Here is a 21,690-nt window from a genome sequence, read left to right on the forward strand (position 1 = left end):
GAGAACTAAACCCTCCCTCCTTTTACAAAACCATAGCGTGTTTTTTAGCGCCGGCCGTGGTGGTAACAGCTCTGACGCTCACAGGAATTCTATGAGCGTTGGAGCTGTTTTCGCCACAGCCGGTGCTAAAAACCACGCAATGGTTTTGTAAAATTAGGGGGAGGGGGGGAGGTTGTTGCCTAAATGTAGGTGCTAAAAAAAATGCTTCCTGAGTGTTAAGCTACGACAGGGTGCTCCAGTTTGGATACTGTTTATATAATACTGGGAACTTGCGTCGTTCCAGGATCCATTCCCAACTTTTAGGCAAGATTTACATCAACTGAAACCTGCTGTAAGTTCCTGTACCTAAATTAGCCACAGATCCTCCAAATTCTATAATATCGTGCATGCTTAGTGAATTTTCCGACCCGCCCACACCCCTCCCATGGACACGCCCCCTTTCTGCCACACACTTAAAAAACTTGTACGTACATCTTTCCAGACTAGCCCTTAGCAAAATGCACACGCAAATGCAAATCAACGCTAATTGACCCCCAATAATTGATTGTCAGCGTCCAAATATTGGACGCTAATTGGCTCATCATTCAATGATATTGTATCGTAGAAATTGTGCGCCAATTGGGAGATCAGAATGGCAAGTGCAGAGGTGCACAGATGAAGACTGTTCAAAGTATCGACTCGCTGGTTTGTTAACTCAGTTCATCTCTTCCTGTTACTGGTTCTTTTGCTCTTTTCTTTTTTTCTACAGCGCACTTCCTTGTTTCTAGTTTAAGGCTATTAAATAAATAACTGGCATACTGCTTTTCTTATAAGAACATAAGAAGTTGCCTCCGCTGAGGCAGACCAGAGGTTCATCTCGCCCAGCGGTCCGCTCCCGCGGCGGCCCGTCAGGCCCATTGCCTGAGCAGTGGTCCCTGACTATTTCTATAACCTACCTCTACTCCTATCCCTATAACCCACGTCTTCTCTTATCTGTACCCCTCAATCCCTTTGTCCTCTAGGAACCTATCCAAACCTTCTTTAAAGCCCTGTAACGTGTTCCACCTTTCTTTTTGGTTCACAGATGAAAGCGCGTGGGACAATCGCACGCGGACAAATGAGCAGAGAGACATGCATGCAGGACGTCAGCGCGCCGGATTAAAAGTTAAATTTAAAGTGCTCCAAGGCAGGGTTTGGGGAAGAACCCCCCCAAAGTTTACTTAGAAGTGTTGGCACTGCCGTTGGGGGGTTCCCCCATTACAGAGGAAAGAGTAAATTTTTCCTTGTTTTAATGTTCAATAATTTTTATTGAGTTTTAAAAATAAAATATACATAACAAAAATCTTACAAAGAATATCATCTCAACTCAGTTAATACATTGTAGATATACAAATTCAAAGAAATCAACAATCAATTATCACCACAATATAAACACGATAAAGTACCTTTCTATACTCCCTCCCCCTTTCCCATCCCTCCTTCCCCCCCTCCACCCATCTCATTTCCAAATATTACTAATAAATAGTGCTTCACTTTATGATTACAAATGTTTTAAGGAAAAATTACACCCACCCACCCCGAACGGCAGCACCAAAACTTCTAAGTAAACTGAGGGGTTCCCCCCTCCCCCACACCGTTCGGAGCACTTTAAATTTAACTTTTAATCCAGCGTGCTGACGTCCTGCGTGCATCTGTCTCGGCTCATTTGTCCGAGCGCAATTGTCTGGCGCGCTATAGTCCCGTCACCTTCTTTTTCACGCTCTCCCTCATTATATCCATTCAGGAACAGCTTTTGTGGTTCATCTTAAGTGCAGCCCCACCGGACATGCACTTGACAGAGCATCTCCAGCCCAAGTCCTTCTACTTCCCGTAAGGAGTAGAGGGAAAGAGGAATTTGGAGGTGATGACGCTGGAAGCGCCAATTTCAGTTTTTGCACAGATTGCTGATTCCTTTCGAAGCGGCCCAGAGTCCCTTTTCGCTGTCAGTGCTATACTCGTATGACGCCTGAATGGGATTCTGAGAAGCATCCCAGCATCCCCTTCCTCTCCTCAGTTTTCCGAGCTCCATAAAAGCGGGATCAAAAAGGGCAACGTAGGTTAAACATTCAGAAAGGAAAGGAAATCAGAAGGCACTTAAAAGGCAGCTCTATAAGCTGCAGCTAAACTTGGTGCCAGTAGCATGTGAATGTTACCGAAGTCTCTTACATACGTGTGTCTTTGATGCCATGTGATTGAACCGTTATGGGCCGGATTCTGTATACTGCAGCCGAGTTGCATGCAAAAAATTCTTTGTGCATTGCCAACATGCATGTGAAACGTAATTGTTTAATAAGCTAATTATTGTCGCTAATTAGAATTTACATGCACAACTTTCTAAGCATCTAATATAATAAAATGATAGGCCTCGCATGCGCACTAAAAAAAATCGTGTTCCCTGATCCCGTCGCGGAAACATGAGCGCGCATGCGCGTGTTTTACGTCACCTGCTCTCCACCTCGTGCCACCGCAGCTTTCAAAATTCCCTGCTGATTGAGCTCGGATGTGTGAGTGTGACCTACTAGAGGGCCAGGTACAGGTCGGAGTCGCTCCGGGGGAGGGGGCGGCTTCCGAAGAAACAAGATGAAGCAGCTCGCTCTGTCGATGGCGCCGAAGCCCCGGGTTGACGAAAACGCGTGGCGGTGCGCGTCCGAAACTTGCTGCCCAAGGAGGTGTCTACACGGTACCATTCGGCCCGACGGGTTGAGCCTACCATCCAACCCTCCCACCGCCAGATGAACACAAACCTCCGGCCTGCTCCACAGCACTGTAAACATTCTGCTTCCAGCCTTCTACTGTCTTCATTTTCACTGCCGAGGAAAGTGTAGAGTGCTGTGGAGCTGCTGCAGGCCGGAGGTTTGTGTTCGTCTCACGATGGCAGGGTCAGTAGGGTCGACTGCATGGCAGTGGTACTGCATGGGGGGGGGGGCGGGGGTAGATATAAACATGCTGTAAATGGCGAAATCTACTGTATGGGAGAATGGAGGGGGGGGAGTTGAAATTAAAGGTCTGCACAGGGGGATGGGAGGCAGGCAGGCTGGCTTCGGTGAGAGAGTGTGGGTGGAACAAAGTCTAAAAGGCATTGAGGGGGGCATTGGAAGGAGGCATTGGGGGCACTAAGGACATAGGAAAGGGCACTAAGGACACGGGAAGGAGGCACTGGGGGCACTAAGGACATTGAATGGGACATTAAGGACATGGAAGGCGGCACTGGGGGCACTAAGGGAAGACAGAAGGGGTCATGGAGAGACAGTGAGAGGGAAAGGGGGCTGCTTGGGGGGGGAGGTCTGTGCTGGGGGCAAACAGCTTTGCTCTGGGGTGAATACAGAAGGGGCCCACGGATAAACAGTCAGGGAGAGGGAAAGGAGGCTGCTTTGGGTGGAGGGGTGTGCTGGGGGCAGACAGTTTTTCTTGGGGAGGGGGGGAAGATAGAAGGACACAGGCAGTGGCCAAGGAGAGAGAGAGAGAAAGAAACACAGACAGACAGACACATCTATTCTAGCACCCGTTAATGTATCGGGCTTAAAGACTAGTATTCTATAAAGTGGTGTAGATCTCAAAAGGGGGCGTGGTGGGGGAGAGCATGGGCGTGGCAGGGGGGGATTCCTAAAAGTTAGGTGCACTCTTTTAGAATATGTCCGATCTACATACAACTTAGGCCCAGGAATTTAGGCTAAATGTTAGTCATGTGGACGGGCACTACACTTGATTCTATAAACTGCGCCTAACTCTGGAGGCGGTTTATAGAATCATGCGAAGCGCCGACTTTTTTGGTGCCGATGTTTAGGGGACATTTATAGAATTTGCCCCTGTAAGCATAAGCGCTAGGCATTCTTTGTGTATGTAAGTCACTTGCCCGGATCTGGGTGCCTAAATTTGGGCATGATCTCAAGTTGCCTATGCAACTTAATTGGCCACTAACAACCAATTATTGATGCAACTTGGCATCAATTAGGGTTTGTGTGCGCATCGGACTGCATGCTATGCCATAATACTGGTGTCCAAATCCCATAGCATGCAATTCATAAGTGGGTGTGGCTCTGGGAGGGCCATGGGCGGGACAGGGGTGTTCTGAAAAGTTACCTGCATTGTTACAGAATAATGGCTCAGTGTGCCCAGTTTGGGCGCCAGCATTGACACCAGGTTTCAACGCGAGTAAGGCTGGTACCTAAATTTAGGTGTGGGAAATGGCCGCTGTGTGCCCTTTATAGAATTGTACTTGGTGCTAATCTAATCTAATCTAATCCTTAGGTTTGTATAGCGCATCATCTCCACGTTCGTAGAGCTCGACGCGGTTTACAGTAGGAGAAATAGGAAGGAACTACAACAGAGGGTTAGAGGTAGAAGTGTGAAGAAAATTTAGAGGACTTGGGATGCCAAGATATAAGAGTTTCCTTGATTCCTAAGTTGGAGGGAGACTTATATTTTTTGAGAAAAGCCAGGTTTTCAGATGTTTGCGGAAAACTTGGAGAGAGCTCAAGTTCCGAAGAGGGGAGGTAAGGTTGTTCCAGAGCTCAGTGATTTTGAAGTGGAGGGAAGTCCCTAGCTTTCCTGTGTGGGAAATGCCTTTTAGCGAGGGGAAGGATAGTTTTAATTTGTGGGATGATCTGGTGGTATTAGGGTCTTTTCTGGCCCGTTTTGAGTGTCAGTAACAGAATCTGGCCCTTAGTGTGCAACCGCCATGGGGTGTTTATGGGGGCAAAGCATTGGTGTGTCATGGGCATGCACCAAGTGACATGAACAATTTATACCAGTGGTTCCCAACCCTGTCCTGGAGGACCACCCAGGCCAATCGGGTTTTCAGGTTAGTCCTAATGAAGATGCATGAGAGAGATTTGCATAGAATGGAAGTGACAGACAAGCAAATCTACTCCATGCATATTCATTAGGGCTAGCCTGAAAAACTGATTGGCCTGGTGGTCCTCCAGGACAGGGTTGGGAACCTCTGATTTATACTTTTTTTCCCCGGAAATAAGACACTGTCTTATATTAATTTTGGGCCCCAAAACACACCAGGTCTTATTATCAGGGTAGGTCTTATTTTTGTCATGTACAATGATCATCTCTCCCTTCCTCTCCTCTCCCCCCAATTCTTCCTCTTTCCTTTCTCTCCCCCAGCTGTTTCTTTTTTGATTCTAAGCTCTCCCAAGTTGGGTTTCTGTCAATTTTGAAATCCATTTTCTTTAAAGGTAGTCGTTTTCTAACAGACTTTCGGATGGTGTTCAGGGAGCTTGAAGAAGTAATCTTTTGAAATTTATCAGGTTTGGGCTGTAATTCTCATTAAAGTTTTTCAGAACCTGATGAGTTCTCCAACTAACAGTGACTCCAACATTTGGCAGCAGAGATGTCATCTTTATGTCTCCTAGCAAATTCTTTTTTGCGCACACGCCCTTCAGCTTAGAAGCAAACCTGGTCCCAGCTCTGTTCTCCCGGCAGATCGCGATGCAATGACCCACAGAGGTTCACCCATGCACAGCTTCAATCCCCCAATTGCCTTTTTAGCTTCTTTTTTTTCTGTAACGGGCAGAGATTTGGAGAGCCTGTTTGCGCTAACCCAAGCCCTCTCTCCGAGGGTTCCAATCTACGGGAAAGCAGGAAGTTACCTCAGGGGGAAGAGTGAGGAGTTAACGGGAGCGGGTAGTCCGAATTGCTGCCGCTTCTGTTGCAGAAAACTTCAAATGCAGGGTCACCGACTGGAGACGAGTTGAGACATCAGAACATCGCTCCTACGAGAAAGGAGTGACGAGTAAGGAAAGAAGGCACGTGGTTCAATCACCCACCGCAGAACAGTAACCTCAACAACCTGCCAAAGCAAACCAGAAGACCTGATGGAGTCTCGCTTCACTTCACTTCCTATGAAGACCATCAGCCAATGGCCTCCTACTTCTTCTCTGTAGACAGAACTTGCGGTATATAGAATAAAGCTTTTGTTTTGTTTTGTACATTAACGTCGTTATCAAAAGCAACATATAGCAAACAACAGTACGAAAAAGACCAACCACCCAAAAAGAAGTTTATATACATAGCACTGCCACAGATTTCCTACCTCCATGCTTTCCTTCTGACCCAGCCCTGGATTACGTTGCTTGACGGGGGGAGGGGTAGGGGGAAGCGCTGCTCCTGGTGATTCCAGGGCTTCAACTAGGGCTTATTTTTGGGGTAGGGCTTATTTGGGGGGAAACATGTGCTGTAGGTGTACCAACGTACACCAGCTTTTGACCTGACAGAAGTTGGTATGCTAAATTTTCAGTGCACCAAAGCAACCTTGCACTCGAACAGATCACTCCACTCGCAAGAAGAAAAACGATTACGTGCTCCCTCGGGACGCGCCTTCGGTCTTGAGGATGTCTGAAAAAGATCTTGCACTACCTACCGCGTCTCTAGAACAATCTACCTACCTGCATAAGAGTGTTAGAGGGTCTTCTGAACTTCAGGAAGGCAATAAAAACTCACCTCGTCCCCTGACTGTCTATGAGACTACGCCAAGCCAAATTCCCTGGGCCTTCTGCCAAAGGGCTTGACTCTCCACTGTCTCGAGTCTCAAACGCTGATGTGCTTCATTCTATGTCTGACCATGCCCCGCTCTACCATCCAATGTTCTACCACACTGTCACGCTGCTCGCCATCCTTGTCCTACCATACTTTACTAATGCCATATTTACCATACTTTGTTTGCCATACTATGTTGGCCCTGCTACATTCTCTCATACCATGATTGTCACACAATGTTGCCGTTCCATTCTTCCATGCTATGTTTCGTCATGCTTTGTAATACTATCCCCCTCTTTTACAAAGGTGCGCTATGCTTTTTAGCGCGTGAAAAATATCGCACGCTAAATGCTAACACGTGCATGTTATCCTATGACGTGTTAGCGGTTAGCGCACGATATTTCACGCGCTAAACATGCGCTAAAACGTATAGCGCACCTATGTTTCTCATGCTGTGTCTCACCATACCAAGTTTTGTCATATATTTTTACCATGCTTTATAAATGTTATTTTGCCAAATTTGTCAGACTTGCCCCAGGTACATTAGATAGAGTGTGAGCCCGCCAGGACAGACAGGGAAAAATGCTTGAGAACCTGAATAAATTCATGTAAACCGTTCTAAGCTCCCCTGGGAAAACGGTATAGAAAAGTGAATAAAACAGAATAAATACTCTGAAGTGGTCTAGACAGGAGCAGTTTGAGAATTGGCACTTAAGTGCACGCTTTTGTGACACTTAGGGCTAGATTCACAAAGCAAACCGATTGGGTACCGATCGGTTTGTGACTCCTTAGCGACCCTGGCCCGATTCACTTACCTGTCTTCCGACCCATCCTCCGATCCACGCGTGCAAATGAGGGCAAAGGCATGCAAAGTAGGTAGGGACGCAATTTACTAAACAAAACCCTGCAACACCGACTGGGCTGGCCGATCAAAAAAAAAAAAAAGCGGCTTCTGAGGACCAGTCGCTGAAGCCCTTTGCGACTGCCCTGCCTTCTGCAGCCCTGCTCTTTGCCCTGTCAGCCCCGATCTCCTGCTGCCCCGAATGCCTCCTGCAGCTCCGAACATGCCTGCCTGCCTGCCCCAACTCTCCCACCCTTCCCCGCATTGCAAGCCCGTGGTTTTAACCTGCGGGCTTAAGCGGATTAAAACCACGGGCTCCCAAAAGTTCCTCGATCACCTATTTTAAAAAAATCTACGCCGGCCCTGAGGTCCAGCACTTTTCAGGTTCCCTGGCTGCGTTCAATGTAAAAAATTAGAAGGAAAAAAAAAACCCCAACTCCAACGGCCCGGAGGTCCCGCACATGCTCAGACCATCTGCAGATGGGGGCATTTTTCCAATCACTCTCATTTGCATGTTGGAGTTTGCTGAATTCGTCGGACCTGCCCGGATTGGGCCTGGATCAGGTCCAATCGGGCAGGTTAATGAATCCTGGCCTTAGGTCTTAGTGCTAATTAACTGAATTGTCCTATTAGTGGTTTTGCTTATTTCAGCTATCAATTGAATTAATTTACACCACTTTTAGGAAACATTTTATTTTTTCTGCTCTCACCCTTCTCTAACTCCTCTAGATTAGCATATTCGGTCATTTACAATTTAGAGATTTGTATTCTTATGATTTGCTGATTATAAATATAAATATCTACAAGTCCAAGCTCTTTGGTTTTAATTCAATTTCCAATTTATTATTTCTAGTCCACCTTTGTCCAAGGCAGATTACAAAAGGATACATATATAATAAACCAATTATTATACATAGACACGTACTCACAAAACAGAATGACTAAATACCATCTTTCATGTTAAAAAAAGATGTTTAACATTCGCTTAAATTCTTGCAAGTTTGACAAACGCCTTTGATACATAAGCAGCCTATTCCACTCTAATGGTCCTACATATGAGAACATACTGTTCTTTATTAAGGACCCATAATGCAAACCTCCGGCTTAGGTAAATGCGTTACGCTGTTGGCAGGAACTCTGTGAAGCCGTCCCCCAATCTTTGCCTTTCCCTGGTTGCATTAGCACTGAGTCTGAATGAAAATCACTGATTCTACAGAAAAAAAAACCCCCACCTCAGTGAAGACCCCAAAGAGACATTTGTAGTTTCAAAACCTTATCCTCCTACAGAGACATCAAACACAAAAGCGTCAGGAACAGAATGTTCTCAGTGATGGCCCCAATGTGGTGGAACTCCTTCCGAGGGAATTAAAACGAGAAAAGGACACCAGAAAGTTCAGGAAAGGAATAAAGACGATGCTCTTCAACAGAACACTTTAGCAAATAAAAAAAAACATTTAGGAGGAATAGCAACATGGAGGAAACAGCAGGCTACCCCCCACTTGGAACAAGAAAAGGTAAACTCACAAATGACACAAAGAAAGATGAGAAACAACAATTATAGTATATGTATATAGATGGTATAAATAGGCAAGATTCACATATATTTAGCTCATGCAAACTGTTCAGAATTGACTCCCCAGTCATTAGCAGCGGTATAGAAGCTTCCCATAAACAAGACACCCTATGAATCAGTGATCTACCACTGACCTTTGTGCCGTGAAATCTCTACATATTTCCCAATAAATTTTCTGCCACTGAAATGTGCCTGAATCTTGCAAACCCCACATTGGCCATCAAAAATGACATAAGACATTTATGTCAGTACGCTGACAATTCACGCCATATCTGTTTTACAAGCCTTTAGCAGTTGCTGGCAGCATCAAATATTAGGGTCAGTAGTCAAGAATGAACATTTGAGGCCTATTTAAAGTGATGTATGTGGTTAACAGAGTTAAGTGCAAAAATCTTTTCTCACCCAACTTTGGTGATGGACAATGCATAACATTTGACTGGACATTGAGCTGTCCGGCCAAAAGTTCTGTGAGTGGCAGGGGAATGAATCGGAGGCATGTTGGGGACGTGGCAATGTTGAACCATCATTCTGTTCAGTTTGTTTAAGCAGGACTGCTTGACCAGCCGCTCTAACCTGCTCGGAGAAGCAGTCCCTTTAAGTTTCGGACATTGAATTTGGTGGTGCCACTTAAAAGCACAGTGTTGGCTGAAACCGGACAGCTAAAGTTTCCACTTACCTGTTCAGGTAGACCAGGGGTAAGCAATTCCGGTCCTCGAGAGCCGGAGCCAGGTCAGGTTTTCAGGTTATCCACAATAAATATGCATGAGCTAGATTTGCATCTCAAGGAGGCAGTGCATGCAAATCCACCTCGTACATATTCATGGTGGAGATCCTGAAAACCTGGCCTGGCTCCGGCCCTCGAGGACTGGAGTTGCCCACCCGCTGGTCTAGTCCAGGGGTAGGCAATTCCGGTCCTCGAGAGCCAGAGCCAGGCCAGGTTTTCAGGATATCCACAATGCATGACCTAGATTTGCATCTCAAGGAGGCAGTGCATGCAAATCCATCTCGTACATATTCATGGTGGAGATCCTGAAAACCTGACCTGGTTCTGGCTCTCGAGGACCGGAATTGCCTACCCCTGAGGTAGACCACCCCACTGAACGTTGATCTTTTAATTTATCAAAAAGTGCTATATTTCCTAGGGCCAAGTGTACTTGTACTAAAGGAATTTTCCCTTTTTGGATCAGATTGGCAGACTATATTTTTAATTTTATTTATTTATCTTTACTATTCATATACCACTTATAGCCTAAGTGGCTGACATTCAGGTATGCAAACATTTTTCGCTGTATTTGACTCTTTCTGCTTCAGATTTGAATTTGATGCACTATAGTAAGACACAAAGGCTGGGATTCACTAACCCAGTGGTTCCCAACCCTGTCCTGAAGGACCACCAGGCCAATCGGGTTTTCAGGCTAGCCCTAATGAATATGCATGAAGCAGATTTGCATGCCTCTCACTTCCATTATATGCAAATCTCTCTCATGCATATTCATTAGGGCTAGCCTGAAAACCTAATTGGCTTGGTGGTCCTCCAGGACAGGGTTGGGAACCACTGCACTAACCTGCCCAATCGGGCCCGATCCGGGCAGGTCCGATGAATTCAGGAACGAAAAATATGCAGATGGGGGTGATCGGAGGAACGCCCCCATCTGCCTGCACCGATCGCTCTGTAGCGATCTCCGCGCATGTCCGTCTGAGACGCGACCTTTTTTTTTTTTAACTTGAAAACTTTTTTTTGGTAATTTTTAGCCCTGCGAGCCCGTGGTTTTAACCCACTTTAAACCCGCGGGTTACAACCACGGGCTCGCTGAGCGGGAAAGGGCAGGAGAACGGCGATGCGGCTGCAGTCGCTTCTTCAGGTGATCGACCAGCCCAGTCGGATCGGAAATTTGGTGTTGTGAATTGCGGCCCAGCCTACTTTGCGTGCGTTTCACCTCATTTGCATGCTCGAAGAGGATCGCAGAAGAGGTAAGTGAATCAGGCCGGAGGGAAATTTGATAGTAAAGGAGTCGCAAACCGATCGGTACCCGATCGGATTGCTTTGTGAATCTAGCTCAAAGGCCTGGATTCTATAAATGGTGCATAAAGTTATATGTCTGGATCTCTGCGCTTAGCCGATCTACATGCCTAACTTAATTATTTAAAAGGCTTAATTGGCACCGATAATTAACAATTAACACCACATCACTTTCATTGGATGGTAGGCATGTGCCTAGTTCAAGGCACCTACCAGAAAAGTAGGCACGATTATGGTCAGAGTGGGGGTATGCTTGTTATGTAGGTGCCTGTTTTGGACTTAGGCTAAGAAAACCCTGGCATAAATAGGGTACGTCTAAGTTTAGGATGCCTACCAACACCCACGAAGGGGTGCTGAAAAGTTCCCAGCCCAACCAAGAAGAGAGTGACATGGGGTGGGTTAGAGACCCATGGAGAGGAAGCCCCTTGCCCATAAGCCCCTGTAATCCATGCATTGATACTTAAACATGTGCATTCCCCTATACACCCCCAAAACCCTTTTGTACTGGCATATAAGTGGCTCCTGTAGCCATAAGGGCTATTGGGGTGGTAGATAAGTGGGTCTAGGGGATTCTGGAGATGGTTTGGGGGGGCTCACCCTGACCTATAAGGAAGCTGTAGTGAGATGATGACATGGCACCCTTTTTGTGAAGTTCACAGCAGTGCCCTGTAAGGTACCCCACTATTTAGGTGCCATGTCTGGGTGTTCAGTCCATCACTTTGCAGACCCCTCCCACGTCCAACAGGGCTTGTTCTAGGCGTTTTTCACTTGGACGAAAATGTGGTATAAAGATGGACGATTTAGTGGCTTGGACGATCAGATCAGCAGGACGTATAATTAGACGATTTTCGAAACAATGTCAAAACAGAGAATCTGGTTTCTGCAAATTGGCACTCAACGAAATAAGATAAAACTCTTTTCAGCTCCGGTGGCAAAATAACGCTCGGAATTTAGGAAGTTGGTTGGTTGGGCTGAGAACTTTTCAGGACCCCCCCTCCTAGCAACATTCCAGAGCTGAGATTCTGATGTCATAATGCCTCATTCCACCAATAAGCGCCAACCTCATCAGGGATGTCACAATGGCTTCATTGGCTCACATAAGAACATAAGAATAGCCATACTGGGTCAGCCCAATTGTCCATCTACCCCAGTCTCCTGTCTTCAATCGTGACCAATCTAGGTTACAGGTACCTGACAGAACCCCAGATAGGACGAGGCAGTGCTGAAAAGTTCTCGGCCCAACCAAGCAACTTCCTCAATTCCGAGCGTTATTTTGCCACTCGAGCTGCAAAGAGTGTTATCTTATTTCGTATACTGGCAATTTGCAGAAATAAATAAAAATGAGCTAAGCGGTCCTTTGCCCCTGAAGGAAGTATATGGAAAAACAAGCAACTGGTCACCTAAATGAATTATCAAAATAAATAATAAATAATAATACAAGTCAATCAAGGACATCAGTATGAGCCTTAAATAGGTGACATGTGGTGTATAGGCTCAGGCTATTTCTCATAGGTGACTAGCACCAGAACCTCAGTCCAAATGAGAGTCGCCTCATACATCATTAAGTCCTTTTAAAGTGACCGAAAGGTAAAAAGTGTGGAGTGCTAAGATAGGAAAAAACTTATTTTCAGGGGAAGAATCTTAATAAATAATTAAAAAGAGAAAAACTCCCCAAAACATCACAATGTGAAAAAATATGCTTGAAAGTGCTAGTCACCTATGAGAAATAGCCTGAGCCTATACACCACATGTCACCTATTTAAGGCTCATACTGATGTCCTTGATTGACTTGTATTATTATTTATTTTGATAATTCATTTAGGTGACCAGTTGCTAGTTTTTCATATATTTCCTTCAGGGGCAAAGGACCGCTTAGCTAATTTTTATTTATTTTTGGATTGGACAGTATTGGCTAATCTAGTCCCTTCGGGTTACAGATCCAAATTGCAGAAATAACATTCTCTGTTTTGACATTGTTTCAGATCATTGATTTAACCATATCCACATCATTCTCTTCTTGGTTGGGCTGAGTACTTTTCAGCACCCCTTCGTCAGCTTTTATGGAACTGCGCTAACATTAAGGCGCCATCTCTCTACCTCCTCTGTTTCCGGCTCCATAAGCTCTCCCCCCATGCCCAGTCAGGCACTTCTTTTAATACTCTTCCCCTTGTACTTAAAAAAAAAATTAGTCCAGGGGGCTTTCTCGACCCAGCATGTGCTCTCTCTTTTCTCCGCGTCGGTCCGAGGTTGCCCTCACTTTCTGTCTCATTGAAAAATCCACCAGTCTCGGCAGGGATTTAGAAACATTGCCCGCAGTTCCTCTTCTTGCTTTCCGTCTGCTGCAGGCAGAAACAGGAAGTTGCGTCATTGGGGAACAGACCGCGGCAGATAGAAAGCAAGAAGAGGAACTGCGGGCAATGTTTCTGAATCGCTGCTGAGACTGGAGGCAAGGGTGATATTGAACTGGCTCGGAGAGAAGGGGGAAGACATGCTGGCCCACGGGGGTCTCCAAAGTCTTGGGGCCCAAGGAAGCCGCCCCGTTTGCTCCCCCCTAACGGCGGCCCTGCGCCCACCCCGCAATGACCTGAACGAAACAGTACATACTTATCTCTAGAACAGCAGCACTTGGTATGGGAAACCCTAGTAGAGCATCACCCAGGTGTCATAAGTAACCTGGTGAATGGGCTTGTGAACCATAGAGAAGAGGAGCCAGACCCATAAGCACTATGGGGCTCATTATCGAAAGAGAAAAACGTCCCAAAACTGGCCTAAGTCGGCACTTGGATGAACATTTCTCAAATATGTCCAAGTGCCAATACTAAAAACGGGTTTTGGACGTATTTCTAAACGACCTAGGCCTTCATAGTGCTGCTGAATGACCAAAGCTAAATGGGGCGTTTCGGGAGGAGTGTCGAGGGCGGGAGTTGGGTGGAACGTGGGCCGGCTTAGACTTAGTCGTACAGCATGTATAACCAAAAGTTATACAGCCCACGATCTCCGGAACTTGGACGTTGTGACTTAGACTATGTAAAACATGGTCTAAGTCACAAAAACCCACCTAAACTCACCAGATAAGCACTGAAAACACATAACACAGACCCCCACACACTACCCCAGTGATCACTGACCCCCCCACCCCATAAAAATATTAATCACACCTTTAAAATTCAGCCTCCAGACCATCATCACCTGGCCGCCTGGCATAGGAAAGCCTAGTCGTCCAGCCCAGAGGCAGCTTAAGTCATCTTGGGGTGGGTTAGAGACCCATAGAGAGGAGGACCCATGCCCATATGCCCCTGTAATCACTGCATTGATACTTAAACATGTGCATTCCCCTATACACCCCCAAAACCCTTTTGTACTGGCATATAAGTGGCTCCTGTAGCCATAAAGGCTATTGGGGTGGTAGATAAATGGGTCTAGGGGATTCTGGAGATGGTTTGGGGGGGCTCACCCTGACCTATAAGGGAGCTGTAGTGAGATGATGACATGGCACCCTTTTTGTGAAGTTTACAGCAGTGCCCTGTAAGGTACCCCACTATTTAGGTGCCATGTCTGGGTGTTCAGTCCATCACTTTGCAGACCCCTCCCACGTCCAACAGGGCTTGTTCTAGGCGTTTTTCACTTGGACGAAAATGTGGTATAAAGATGGACGATTTAGTGGCTTGGACGATCAGATCAGCAGATGATTTTCGAAACAAAACAAATTTTGGACATATTTTTCGAAAATGTGTCCTAGGCTGTTTTTTTTACTTTGGACGACTTGCGGCTTAGACGCAAACAGACTTACACGTCCCTTTCGATTAGGCCCCTCCACATTAATAACATCTATTGACAAGTTCAAAGCCAATTTGAAAACATTTCTCTTCAATGATGCATTAATCAATAATTATGTTTAAAGCGCTGTTGGCACCTGGTGAAACAGAAAACATCCCTAATATACTTTTCCCACCTTTTCTTTTACATTTTGTAGTTCTTCTCTTTTGACCTTAATTTCATGGTACATAGACGAAAGTGCGCGAGAAAAGACCCGCCGACAATGCCGCCCAGACAATCGTGCACAGGATGTCTGCGCGCTGCATTTAAACGGTATTTTAAAGCGCTCTGAAGGGGTGTATGAGGAGGGGAAACCCTCCACTTTACTTAGAACTGTTGGTACTCCCGTTTTGGGGGGTGTTGGTGGGGGGAACACCTTTTCCCCTCTTTTTAGAGAAAAATTAGTTTCCTCTGTAATTGGGGGTTCCTGCCCCCATCCCCACCCCCACCAACGGGAGCGCCAGCAGTTGTAAGTAAAGTGGGGGGTTCCTCCCCCCTCAGAGAGCTTTAAAATAGTGTTTAAATCTAGCGTGCAGACGTCCTGCGTGCGATTGTCTGGGCGGCATTGTCAGTGCATCTTTGTCTCACTCACTTTTATTTTTATTTATTTATTTAATTATTCATTCAATTTTCTATACCGTTCTCCCAGGAGAGCTCAGAACGTCACCTAATTTCATGTATTTTTAATTTGTTTTTTATGTTATGTTTTTAGAGCAGTGGTCTGAAACTCGCGGTCCGCCAGGTACTATTTTGCGGCCCGCGGTCTGTACTAGTGCTGCCCGCTCTTTGCAGTGTCCTCTGGCTTCCCCCCTGGCCTCCAGCTCTTACCTTCAGATAATTACTGCAGCATGCAGAGAAGATTGCCAGTGCTGTAGCGATCCTTGCAGGCTGCCGTCATCCTCAGCATCACGTTCCCTCTGCCGCGATCCTGCCCCTGACGTCAGAGGAGGAGCGGGACCGCGGCAGAGGGAATGTGCTGCGGAGGCCGATGGCAGCCTGCAAGGAATGTTACAGCACCGGTGATCCTCTCTGCAGGCATGGTAATTAGCTGAAACTAAGACCGGGAGGCCAGGGGAGAAGCTGGAGGACACTGCAAAGAAGGGGGGAACACGCAGGCCTTTGGGGGGAAGATTTATAAACTATAAAGAGTTTTACCTCATGCAAAATTGTCATTTCTATAATAAGACATTAACTTTTTTTTCTGCGGCCCTCCATATACCTACAAATCCAACTGTGGCCCTGCAAAGGGTTTGAGTTTGAGACCACGGTTTTAGAGTGTTAGCCGCCCTGAAGGTATTGCCGAGGCGCGGGGTAATATTTATGGTGGAAAGTGTGAGGCCACAAAAACCCACCAAAACCCTACTTTGTTGCCATATAGGTGCCTCCTGTAGCCATAAGGCTAGTAGGTCTAGTAGGTTTTGGAGGAGTTTTGGGGGGGAACCTCACCATAAATTGGAAGGGGGTTATGGTGAGATGTACATCTGGCACTCTTTATGCGAAGTTCACAGCAATGTCTTCTAAGGTGTCCCATTGCTCTGTTGGCATGTCTGTGTAGCCAGTCCAGAGAAATGATGTTCCTGAGATGGACTTTATTAATATTAAAATAATATTAAAATTTGGCACACTTCTAGGATGCAGTCCGCTGAAACGCTTTGGACCATGTTTCGACAGAATGTCTTCTTCAGGGGTCCCTATGAAGTCCTAAGGTAAAGATATGTGGATAAAATGCCAGTCGGAAATAAACTGATCCGTGAAAACTGTGTGGGTCCAGGGTCCAAAGCTTTTCAGCGGAATGCGTCCTAGAGGTTTTTATGTGGTTTGCCAAATTTTAATATTATTTTAATATTAATAAAGTCCATCTCAGGAACATAATTTCTCCACATTGCTTTTTGTTTCTTCTTGGATTTTTCTGTGGAGATCATTAGGTCAATTCTCTTCCAAATTTGGAAATTATCAACTTGGACGTTTCTGTAGTTAAAAATGGGGTATAAAGTCCTAAAGGTTGGACATCCAAGAGATCATCCAAGAGGTCCAACTAGGTAATTAAAAAAAAATTGAGGAGAATATCTAGCGGTTAGGCATTCAAAAATGGACTCTCGATGCTTCCAACTTTGGATGTTTTCTGGGAAATGTCGAAGTTGGACTTAGATGTCCTTTTCAAAAATGGCCCTCCACGTTTATGAGGAGCTAGCTAAATTAAAGTAGACCAAAGCATTAGGTTAAACGAGGGGAGATTTATAGACGTGGTATATTTAGATTTCAGCAAAGCCTTTGATGTGGTTTCACCTAAGTGATTTATAAATAAGCTTAGGGGCCAATATTTAGACCACCAGAGGCAGCCCGGCTACCACCTGCTGTTGGCAGCAAATCCAGATCCAGCCACCAGCATTGATTTTCTGGATTAAGTACAGCTGTCGTAGCCACGACATCTAGTACACGGGTCAGTATCACCATTGATAGTGCAGCTGAACTTATCACCACCAGAAGAGAAGGCAGCAAGTGCAGCTGCTCTACTAACAGTCACAGCAAATAGTCACAAGGACCTAAGAATAACCTTACTGGGTCAGACCAATGGTCCATCAAGCCCAGTAGCTCGTTCTCACGGTGGCCAATCCAGGTCACTAGTACCTGGCCAAAACCCAAGGAGTAGCAACATTCCATACAGAATCTCAAAGAATAGCAAGATTCCGGAATCCCAGAGAGTGACAAGATTCTAGAATCCCAAAGAGTAGCAACATTCCATACAGAATACCATAGAATAGCAAGATTCCGGAATCCCAGACAAGATTCTAGAATCCCAAAGAGTAGCAACATTCCATACAGAATACCATAGAATAGCAAGATTCCAGAATCCCAGAGAGTGACAAGATTCTAGAATCCCAAAGAGTAGCAACATTCCATACAGAATCTCAAAGAATAGCAAGATTCCGGAATCCCAGAGAGTGACAAGATTCTAAAATCCCAAAGAGTAGCAACATTCCATGCTACCAATCCAGGGTAAACAGTGGTTTCCCCATGTCTTCCCTAGTCAATGGTGGTCACTCATCAGCACTAGCCTGAATTCCCCCACTCAGATCTTGAACGCACTCGACACAACCCAGACTCCATCTCTTTTTGTGAAGAGTGTACACTTCTTGGAAGGAGTGTGTGCTCTTTCCAAAAATAGGCACTCTTTCAGAAGAGCAAACATTAATGATGTTAAACCCATGTGACATAAGGAACCCCCCCCCCCCAATAAAATAAACATTCCCGGAAATGACACAGGAAAAAACATGAACGAAAATGTTTTACCAGCACACCCTAACAAAGGAGCATATGTGGCTTGCTAAAATTGGTGTTTTCCTACTCAGTTAACTTATTCATAGCCATGGGTGAGCCCAGGTGGGCAGTAGGCCCACTGTGGGCCCAACCAGTTTCAGTTCAGGTCCAACCTGCAGCAGCATGCATCATCAGTGTGGCTGGAGGGGATCCCCAAGCCTCAACAGCTAAATACCCCTCTCCAAATCCTTCCTGAGCTGTCTTAACCCAAGAGAAGTTGACAGCACACTTCCATGAAGTGTGTGCACATGTGCGCTCAAGGAAGCTCTAGAACAGTGGTAGGCAATTCCGGTCCTCGAGAGCCGGAGCCAGGTCAGGTTTTCAGGGTCTCCACCATGAATATGTATGAGATGGATTTGCATGCACTGCCTCCTTGAGATGCAAATCTATCTCATGCATATTTATTGTGGATATCCTGAAAAATCTGACCTAGCTCCGGCTCTCGAGGATTGGAATTGCCTACCCTTGCTCTAGGAAGGACACTTTAGTTGGCGAGGCTTGGGGATCCCGACCAGCCAAGGGTCTATGTATTAATTTTTACCACTTCTGGTGAGGGGGGGGGGAATGGGTAGTGGGTAGAGGAGAAATGTGTGGATTGTGCTCACCACCCATAAATTGAAGTCTGGCTACTGATTCATAAAGCCAGAACCCGAAAGCCAGACCAGCTCCAGCAAAGATGGTGAAATCCAGGCCAGGAAAATGGCAAAAACATTTAGCTTTCAGTGTCTGCATTCTATTCTGTCTCCCTTTGATGCAGGAACTAGATTCATCTGTATACCTTAGCGACCCTCAAAAGCAGGCCTGGAGCATGCCATCACAGGGTGGGGATGAGAACCACTGGTTCCCCACTGGAGCATAGTTTTTAAGGCCAGTGCATTGACCTGTGCAGAGTGTTTATTTAAAATACAGTTGCTAAATATAGCAGAGACTCGGTCAGCTAAATGTTAGCCACATTTCTTCAGACGCATTGCAAATCAGGAATGTGCAAAGAAATAAATAAAGCATTCCACATTTATGGAAATTAAGGAGAAGCAGAAAATGATTTCCTTCAACTATGACACAGCTGGAATGAAATGGATAAGATTTAGTATACATTTTCATCATTGCAATATATTCTTTTTACGTGAAAAAGAATCCCTCAGAGTGATAAGATAGAGCAGACATGGGCAACTCCGATCCTCGAGGGCCAGAATCCAAACGGGTTTTCAGGATTTCCCCAATGAATATGCATGAGATCTATTTGCATGCACTGCTTTCAATGCATATTCATTGGAGAAATCCTGAAAACCCGATTGGATTCTGGCCCTCGAGGACTGGAGTTGCCCATGTCTGAGCTAGAGCATGTGACCAAATATCAGTAAGAAATATTATACTGTGTACTGTGTTATACTATGTTGATTTAATGGCAGTAGATTAGCTACCATGTTTCCCCGGAAATAAGACTGTCATATTGCACCTGGGCAAAAGAAACCCGCGTAGAACTTATGTACTAAATGGTGAGACCTTGATCAGGACCACGGCAGAACGCGATCTAGGGGTGATCATTAGCGAGGACATGAAGGTTGCCAATCAAGTGGAGAAGGCTTCCTCCAGGGCAAGACAAATGATGGGGTGTATCCGCAGAAGTTTCGTCAGCAGGAGACCTGAAGTTATGATGCCGTTGTACAGAGCCTTGGTGAGGCCCCACTTGGAGTACTGTGTTCAGTTTTGGAGACCACACTACCGAAAGGACGTACTGAGGATCGAGTTGGTTCAGCGAACGGCCACCAGGATGGTCATGGGGCTCAAGGATCTCATGTATGAAGAAAGACTAAAGAAATTGCAGCTGTACTCACTTGAGGAAAGAAGAGAACGGGGAGATATGATTGAAACGTATAAGTACATCACGGGACGCATTGACTCAGAAGATGATATCTTCTGGCTCATAGGACCCTCAATCACCAGAGGGCACCCGCTGAAAATCAGGGGAGGGAAGTTTCATGGCGACTCCAGGAAGTACTTCTTCACCGAAAGAGTGGTGGATCATTGGAACAGACTCCCACTCCAGGTGATAACGGCCAGCAGCGTGACGTATTTTAAGAAAAAATGGGATACTCACGTGGGATCTTTAAGGGAATAAATTCAGGGGGGGGATACTTGGAATGGGCAGACTTGGTGGGCTATAGCCCTTTTCTGCCGCTTTTTTCTATGTTTCTATATTAATTTTGGGTCCAAAAAGTGCATTAGGGCTTATTTTCGGGGGATGTCTTTGAGCGTAAAATCGCACCACTCTGCTTGTTTCAGGTTTTATGCTCAAAGACACATACATTGTTTTGCTCATATTTCTATCTTTGGACCCTACATCATCTGGACCCCTGAGGAAGGCAGTCTCGCCGAAACACAGACCGTGTAGGGTCCGTCAGGACAATCATATGTGTATTACTAATTCAGACTTTTATTTGTATTTTTATTGTGAAGAGCGAATAAAAATCATCTTACAGGACATCCACACGCACAGTCTGTTGTTTTTATCTTTGGAATTTCAATGTGAAATGTTATAGCTTTATTTGTTATTACTATCTATATTTATGTTCCAAAACATCCACCGTAAAGAGCAGCTGACCCAGTGGATAGCAGCGGACCCGACATGGTCCGTGTTTCGGCTTACGCAAGCCTTCCTCAAAGGTCCTAAAGCTTGTGAATGTTCGACGACGTTCCAGGTAATTTTGGATCCAATTATTAAATGGTGTTCAGTCTCTAACATGAGTGCCATCCAAGAAGCTAGTGAGCAAACTAGTAAATATTAGTGTTGCTGGTGAAAAATTACCTGGAACATCGTCGAATATTCACAAGCTTCTGGGCCCCGAGGAAGGCTTGTGTAAGCTGAAACACAGACCATGTCGGGTCCGCTGCTATACACTGGGTCAGCTGATCTTTGTAGTGGATGCATTTACTTCTCTCATCTTAATAAATATGAATTCAAGAACATTCCACAGTCTCTGCCTTTTTGGAACTCCTTCTACTCCTGTAGAATCTTTGGGCTTCTGTTGCTCATCTACGTTTATGTGTCGAGTGAAATGAGATTTTGCTTGTTTGGGATCTTGCCAGGTATTTGTGTCCTGGATTGACCATTGTTGGAAGGAACTTTGGTTTGTCTAATCTAATCTTCAGTTTATATAATTGGTCATCTCTCGTTGGAGCTAGACTCGGATTACAAGAAGTCAAGAGACTAGAATATACATAAAATAAGGATAAATAAAAGATAATAAAAATTAGTTTAGTCTATCATAGAAGGAAATCTTGCAATGTTAACAGTTAGTAGGTTCTGCAGGTAAGCTAATTAGATATTATGAAAGTAGAAGGGTTTTTAAGGTTTTCCAAAATAATTGCAATTGGTCTATCATTCTAATAACACCAGGAAGTCCATTCCAAATCTCTACCAACTTGAAAACATAGGACTGACAAAATTTCCCAGATGATTTGATTCCCTTGAAAGAGGGAAACTATAATTAGTATTTCTGTGTGTTCCTCAAATAGCAGATTCTATAGGCATTCCAATGTAAGGGAATTAGAGGATCAAATATTCCATAAAGAAGTTTGAAAAAAATACATGTGCATTTAAATTGGATCCTGAAGTGA

Source organism: Geotrypetes seraphini, chromosome 4, assembly GCF_902459505.1.
Source record: "Geotrypetes seraphini chromosome 4, aGeoSer1.1, whole genome shotgun sequence".
In the NCBI taxonomy this organism is placed as follows: domain Eukaryota; kingdom Metazoa; phylum Chordata; class Amphibia; order Gymnophiona; family Dermophiidae; genus Geotrypetes; species Geotrypetes seraphini.